General features: G+C 42.9%; 1 long non-coding RNA gene across 2 annotated transcripts; it reads left to right on the forward strand.

Annotated features, from left to right (window-relative positions):
* Positions 1-2,070: 2,070 nt before the first annotated feature.
* On the forward strand, positions 2,071-2,593 carry LOC120665801. 2 transcript variants are annotated; one of them, XR_005671333.1, is made up of 2 exons: positions 2,071-2,159; positions 2,278-2,593. It is a non-coding gene; the product is annotated as an uncharacterized LOC120665801 (long non-coding RNA). The 2 variants fall into 2 exon arrangements; XR_005671334.1 differs by having other exon boundaries at positions 2,071-2,141.
* The last annotated feature ends 5,641 nt before the right edge of the window (positions 2,594-8,234 follow it).

Consider the following 8,234-nt stretch of genomic DNA (forward strand, 5'->3'; position numbering starts at 1 on the left):
TCAAAGTAGACAAAAAAGTTATGCTGATGTGAGAAGACGAGACCTGGAATTTGGAGAAGGCGATGAGGTACTTCTTAGGGTGTCTCCTACCAAGGGTATTGTGAGATTTGGTACTAAGGGAAAGCTTAGTCCAAGATTTATTGGCCCATTCAAGATCAAAGAGCGTATGGGCAAATTGGCTTATCAATTGGAGTTGCTTGTGTCGATGAGAGGGGTTCACGATGTATTCCATGTCTCGATGTTGAGAAAATATCTAAGGGACCCAGAACACCATATTACTGTGGAGCCAGTTACCATTGAGTAAGATTTGCCATTGGAGTCCCATCCGGTCAGAATTCTGGAAACATCAGAGAGTCCTTAGATGGAAGACATTCAAGTATGTGAAGGTACTATGGACTAATCAAACTGAGCGCGAGGCAACATGGGAGCTTGAGTTACAGATGCGTGAGAATTACCCTGAGTTGTTTCCATCTGGTGAGCATCCATGCTCTTGTTTATACTATTATTTCCAACATTCTTTTTCTACACATTAGCCATAAAGAATTCGAGGGCGAATTCTGTTAAGGGGGGATGTAATATCCCAGTTATTTAGATAATTTTTTAATTTCAAGCCAAGAGAGATTAGAAATTTTACCAAAATTTGACTTTCTTAATCGTTGGTCAATGGACGATTGGGCACCGCGGTTACGTAGATCTTGTCAAAACGAATCCATTTGATTATACACAGGCCAAATTTGGATAACGGGTGATTTAATGGCGAGTCGATCAATCTAGACCGTTGGATGTGGCTTAGGTTTTCTGTTTCTATCTACATCCGTGAGCACTTTTGTCGATTCCTATTCCGTGCCGCTCCTCCTCCCGAGTCCTATTCTGTGCCGCCCCTTCCCTATTTTCTTTTCACTTCCTGTTCCATCCATCGATTGGATCCAGCCGCCAGCTGCCTCTCCTGCCGCATCTAGGCAACACGCTGCTCCTCCCAGGTATCCTCCACTGCGCCTTCTCATGTTCTTCCAGGGGGGATAGCCTTCATGCTTGATTCTGAGTGATGGTGCGTGGCTGTTGGGCAGAAAGCACAGAGGAGACGTGCTGCTGCCAACTGCCCTTGTAGCTCGTGTGGCTCTTGTTGCTGCCTACACCTGGCAAGAGGGGAGCAGGCAACCAATCACGGCAGGAGAAGAAAGTGAAAAAAATAAGGTTAGACTTTTTCCTAAAGCCCTTGGAAATTTGTGAGATTAAAGGGAGAAGCTGACCTCTGGTCACAATGTGGATGCGAGGGTTTTTGGGGGAGATTTAGTTAACTATCAGATCGATTGTAGTTATGTCAAATGAATTAGGCTGATTTCTTCGATGAATTTCTGGAATTAATTGGCAAGGAATCTCAAGTCGGCCCAATAACGAAAGTTGTAGGTTTAATCGATATCTTTCCAATGGCACTAGTTTTGTTCAATTTGGATTAGTGGTTTAGGAGATATCAATGAAGCTGTGCTGCTGTTCCATTTAGGAAATCTGTGCACAGAAACTGTTTTTATAGTTTCGACTTATTTAGAGGCCGAATTTCCCCTGGGCACTGTAACGAAAGTTGTAGGAAATTTTTTGTAGATGTTTGAGATATATTTATTTACTGCATTTAATTAAAATAATCAAAAGTTATGGTCCAAACAGCGAGTAACTTAGAGAATTAGTCGAATTTTCAGAAATTGCGAGAGTTAATGGTTTAGGCTTTTAGTTTGGGATTTCTTCGAGTATATAAGCTTTTGGTCGATGTGAACTAGTTCTTAAGGGTGGTTTATTCCACAGGTTTGATAAATTCTAGTGGCGAGCGTGGCGCCGGATTCCCGACAAAGTTAAGGCAAGTGCAATGGCGAACCTCTTGATGTGTGATTATGTTTGTGACTTTCTTGCTGCCTTGGGCGACGTTGATTCAATGTCTTTATTTTATAAGTCAATTATTTTAAGAATCATGTCATAATTTTCTAGTTCTGTCGAATGTTCAAGATTTGTGTGTTGTCTTTCATATCATTCAAGTGCCGGAGGTTTGTATAAACACCGATTGTGTAATTTGTTTCTTATGTTCAGGTTCCTATGAATAAGTGATGGCCCCACTTATTCGACTTTACCGGTAAATGCAAAGGAAGTTTCAGGTGACGTCCGTTTCAGACGTAAACTTCTGTTTCATTGGTTATGGGTTTTCTGTTCTTATACTTGCAGTCGTTCTTTTGGTTCTGAGTTGTGCTTGCTGAGTATTTTTACTTACTCTTGTGTTTATTTGGTTTTTAGGTACCCGATGATCAAGTATGCATGGGATGGGAGTAGCCACTTCATTATGACCATGCACACACCTTGCCACTCATTAAAATAAATCCCTAGACTCGATAATTGTTTCGACTTTGAGGACTGTAGTGTGGTCGTTTGGATGCCACTTAATTTCATTTGGTCATGTTGGTCGATGTGAAATTCTTAAACTGTTTATTTATACCATCATGCTATTATATAACCTATGTGCCCGCAGATGTTAGGATTTGCAGGAGAGACTGCCAAATTTACAAGAATTTTTGTACTTAGTGTAATTTAATGTCTTTAGTAGTATCCTCCAGAAGTCCAGATAGGTCGATATTTTGGGCGTTGCAGGAATGTTCCCTCGGCCACTGCTTTGTATGGCCTCCTGTAATCTCTGGGCTGCTAGCTAGATTTTTGGCCCATAGATGCAGGCCCCAGTCACTGGGTCCAAGCTTCCCCCGTGACCTTAAAACCTGGTCCTTGACCTTTCAGGCAGGTTCATGGTCGCAGGTTGGATACCTCTGTTAAGCAGATCCTGCTCCATCTTCTCCCATTTGGGTATTGCAAGCTTGTAGCCTCCTTACCCTAGAGTGTGATGGTACACTTTCTTTGAGGCATTATCTTTGGCCTTCTGCACCTTCTGAAGCCCAAGCTCTGAAGACTTGTATTGCACAAATGCATCCCAGTGACCCCTTAGCTTTGCGAGCTCGCCGGTAAACACAGGCGTGGTCCCAGTCTTGATATATTTCTTCGTCAAAGTTTTCTTGCTCAGGGTCCAGCGCTTGCATATCTCTTCTGATTCAGCTGGAACCGTGAAGTTCTTCTTAAGCTCCCGCTAGCACTATTCTTTTTCTCTTTCGGGTACCGCATCCCTTTGCTCGCTTGGATTGTAAGCTTTCCATAGCCTGAAGCTGATCAGGATGTGGTCCTTGACAATACATCCGGATTGTCTTATGAATTTTTTAGCGGCAACTTCTGGAGCAATCGGTTCACCATCTGGGACCAACTTATGTTATAATGTACCGCCCTTCCAGTTTCTTTGTCAGTCCTCGCTTCGTCTTTTTCTGCTGCGACGATGATCCAGACGGCTATAAAAAATATTCATATATTTATATAGAATTCATATAGATTCAAATGAAAATATGATTTTCAATACAAGTATAGTTGCGATATGTACATTAGCACTTTGTTCACCAGCAGCGTCATCTTGCTCTGCAGCAGCGTCATCCCGAATGGATGGTGCCTCAAATCCGTCACCGGACATATTCAAATATATGTCGGTATTGCTGCCATCATCAACTCGTAACTAAAAAAATGAACACAAATAAAACCTTAAGAAAATAATTTACATCAATATTGACTAAGTAATTCCAAGTATGTCACTAAGTAATTCAATGAAATATTCACTAAGTAATTCCCATATTATGACTTTACAGAATAGATCTAGTCACAAGGATCCAAAAAGTCCTTATTTGCCCCTGTCGAGAAGGAGACTATGTTTGGATCGGACTTCGTTTAGCTGGACATTTCTTTGGATCGTCGTACCTTTAGATGGACGAGGATTGGATCGGACGACAACGTTTACATGAACGAGGATTGGATCGGACGACTACGTTTACATGGAAGAGGATTGGATCGGCGTACAAGTAGATGGACGAGGATCGAATCAGCGTACGTTTAGCTGGACGAGGATTGGATCGGCGTACGTACACATATACATACACATATATATATACACACATATACATACACATTAATATATTTACAAATTAACTATAATGTCACTATAAATTAACTCATTAAACAAATTAACACCTAATTTACATCAACTTAAATACCATAATTTACAATTTATAAAATTCACACAAAAAATTAACACATTAAACAAATTAAATTTTCTAAAATTCATTTTCAACTAATTTCATACTACATCAAATTAAATACCCTAATTTACTTTTTACAAATTAACACATTAAACAAATTAAATATACTCAAATTTGTAAATTAACACATTAAACAAATTAACACCTAATTTACATCAAATTATGGTTTTAATTTGCACAAAATTCATTAAAATTTGGTCATAAATCACTAAAAAATTTAGGGTTTGGGGGCCGGGGCAGCGGCGGCCCACGACCGGCGTGCTCATGTACGGCGGCGAGGTCGCGGCGGCGCACAGGTGCGACGACGGCTGGGCTCCGCGGCGGCGCACGGGCGAGGCGGAGGTCGGGGACGACGAGGACGCTGCGACGACGGCGGCGCACGGAAGCAGTTAGTGGCCGGGGAGGAGGCCGCGGGCGTCGATCCTCTGGGCGCGGCGCTCGGGGAGGCGGTCCTTTGGGCGGGGAAGTCCTCCGGGCGGCGCTCGGGGAGGACGATGGCGGCGCACTGGGCAGGGACGTCCTCCGGACGGCGGTCGGGGACGACGCGGCGGCGGTCGGGGTCTTGGCGGTCAGGACCCCGCGGGGAGCTCTCGGGGCGGGGCGGCGGCGCGGAGCTCTCGGACGGGGCGGCGTGGAGCTCTCGGGACGACGGCGGCGAGGAGGAGACGGCGCAGATCAAGAAGTGGCTAAGTGTTGGAACAGGGGGGCGAGAGGGAGAAGGGGATCTATATATATGGGGGGGGGGGGCTTTTGTCCTGGGTCAAGCCACGACCCGGGACCAAGGGCCATTTTGTCCCGGGTGGTGGCTTGACCCGGGACAAAAGGGGGTGTCTTTTTTCCCGGGTCAAGCCACCACCCAGGACAAAAGGGCCTTTGGTCCCGGGTCGTGGCTTGACCCGGGACAAAAGGTAATTTTTGGCAGGCCGCGAATTCCCCCAGCCTGCGGCCCACTTTTAATTTCGGGTGGATCCATCACCCGAGACAAAAGAGGCCCAGTTTTTATCGTTCCTGCCAAACCATCCTCACTTTCATTTGCTTCTTTTTATTTCTCTTTTAAAATAGGCTATCGTTTGTTAATTGAGTTAAAAAAATTATGGTTCCAAAAATTATCAAACAATATTTCTGATTTTATTTAGACTTGCTATACACAGAAAAAATGTTTCATTTTCATTCAACTGATTGGGTCCACGAAATATATAACTTTGTACATATTATATTATTTATTTTGACCATGCAAAAATGTATTAGGTTAATAATTTTTTCGATAGAAAATGGATTCTACCACGGCATTAACATTTGAAAAGTGGGTTTTACATAAAATTAGGTCATTTAATGGAATAAATAAGTATAGTGTGTGTAATTTCTTGAAATAAATATAATTAGTTGGGTAATTGAACTAATTGCATGAGAATAATCCTTGAGTCTGATAATTATGTGAAAATATAAAAATTACATATATATTTATAAAATGATTCAAGTACATCAAGGATCAGCAGCTACTGTACGGTAGTAGACTTTCTCTTCACAAATGTCCCTTGATTATGATCACGGCGCAAGTATGGAGCATCCTCATTGGTCAGTAGGATGCATGGATCAGCATTGACTTCGAAAGGTGGAATGACAATAAAATTATTATATTCTTCTGACAAGTCTGTCTTGTCCTCCACTCCAATGATGTTTCTCTTCTCTGATAGAACTATGTGTCGCTTAGGCTCTTCTTTTTGCTTGTTTATCCCCTTCTTTGGCTTGCTGCACATGTCCTTAACGTAGAAAACCAGAGCAACATCCTGAGCTAGGACAAATGACTCGTCTCTATACCCAAGATTGTTGAGATCAACTATTGTCATCCCATACTGATCTTTTGTTACCCCTCCTCCAGATAGCTTCACCCAATTGCAACAAAATAGAGGCACCTTGAAATTGGGACCGTAATCCAGCTCCCATATCTCTTCAATATAGCCGTAATATGTCTCCTTTTTTCCATTAATGTCCGTGGCATCCATACGCACACTGTTGCTTTGGTTGGTACTCTTTTTATCTTGGGCTATCGTATAAAATGTGTTTCCATTTATCTCGTACCCTTGGTATGTCAAGATATTCCAAGATGGTCCCCTTACCAATAAGAACAGTTGTTCACTTATATCCAAGTTATGCATTAGATGCTTCCACAACCAGCTGCCGAAAGTATTCATGTGCTCACGTGTAATCCATGCCTCAGACTGTTCCGGGAATTCAGAGAGATGAATCTTCTTATGTTCCTCGATATACGGGTCCACCAAGGATGATTGTTGAAGAACCGCATAATGTGCTTTCTTGAATGAGAAATCATCTGTGCAGACATACGATTTCTTGCCTAATGTACCCTTTCCATTTAGTCTCCCCTCATATCGCGATTCAGGGACCCCAATCGGTTTAAGGTCGTCAATAAAGTCAACACAAAATTCAATGACCTCCTCAGTTCCGTAGGCATTGGCGATGCTTCCTTCTGGACGAGCTCGACTACGAACACATTTCTTTAGTACTCCCATGAACCTTTCGAAGGGGAACATGTCGTATAGAAATACTGGTCCGAGGATATCAATCTCTTTCACAAGGTGCACTAGAAGATGTGTCATGATGTTAAAGAAAGATGGTGGAAATATCAGCTCAAACCCAAAAAGGCATTGCACCACATCTTTTTGTAGCTTTATCAGTTTGTCCGGGTCAATTACCTTCTGAGAAACTGCATTGAGGAAGGCACATAGCTTCACTATGGTTAACCGGACGTTGTCAGGCAGAATCCCCCACATCACAACCGGAAGAAGTTCAGTCATAAGCACGTGGCGGTCATGGGATTTTAGATTTGTTAATTTCTTCTCTGCCAAATTTAGGATTCCTTTTATATTGGAGGAGTATCCAGATGGAACCTTTATACTGCTCAAGCAGTCAAACATGCTTTCCTTCTCTTCCTTGCTAAGAGTATAGCTGGCAGGACTTAAGTATTCTCGTCCATTATCTCGCTGTTGTGGATGTAAGGCATCCCGTTCTTCCATACGTTGCAATTCTTGACATACTTCTAGTGTATCTTTTGGCTTTCCGTAAACTCCCAAGAATGCTATCAGGTTGACGCAAAGATTCTTCGTGAGGTGCATCACATCAATTGCATGACGAATATCTAAGACTTCCCAATATGGTAGCTCCCAAAATATAGACTTCTTCTTGCACATCGGCATGTCGAAGACGTCTTTACCTCTACGGTGCATCGGCTTTGTTCGGTGGTCATGTCCCTTTCCACATGGGCATGTCCCTTTCCAAAAACAACTTCTAGATCTTTTACCATGTCGAAGACGTCTTTACCACTACGGTGCATCGGCTTTGTTCGGTGGTCCGCTTGCCCTTTGAAATGCTTGCCCTACTTTTCGTACCGGATGCCTGATGGGAAGAAACTGACGATGACCCATGTATACAACCTTCTTACAGTGAGTCAACCATATATTATCAATATCATCTAAACAGTGTGTGCATGCTTTATATCCCTAGTTCGAATGTCCTGACAAGTTACTAAGAGCAGGCCAGTCATTGATCGTTACGAACAGCAATGCTCGTAGGTTGAAGTTTTCCTATTTGTATTCATTCCACATACGTACACCTTCATCACCCCAGAGCAATAAGAGTTCTTCGACCAATGGTCTTAGGTACACATCAATGTCATTTCTGGGCTGCTTTGGGCCCGGGATAAGCACTGGTATCATGATGAACTTTCATTTCATGCAGAGCCATGGTGGAAGATTGTACATACAAAGAGTCACAGGTCAAGTGCTATAACCACTGCTCATCTCACCAAAAGGATTCATGCCATCCGTACTCAAAACGAACCTTATATTTCTCGCATCCAATTCAAATTCAGGGTAGGTTCTATCTATTTTTCTCCACTGCATTCCATCAGCGGGGTGTCTCAACATCGAGTCTTGCTTGCGTTCCTCTTTGCGCCATCGCATCAACTTAGCATTATCTTTATTTCTAAACAGACGCTTCAAACGTGGTATTATAGGCGTGTCGGTGTCCTGACCCGGGGGTCCGGATCCCAACTAGTAA

This window comes from Panicum virgatum, chromosome 3N (assembly GCF_016808335.1).
Source record: "Panicum virgatum strain AP13 chromosome 3N, P.virgatum_v5, whole genome shotgun sequence".
Taxonomy (NCBI): domain Eukaryota; kingdom Viridiplantae; phylum Streptophyta; class Magnoliopsida; order Poales; family Poaceae; genus Panicum; species Panicum virgatum.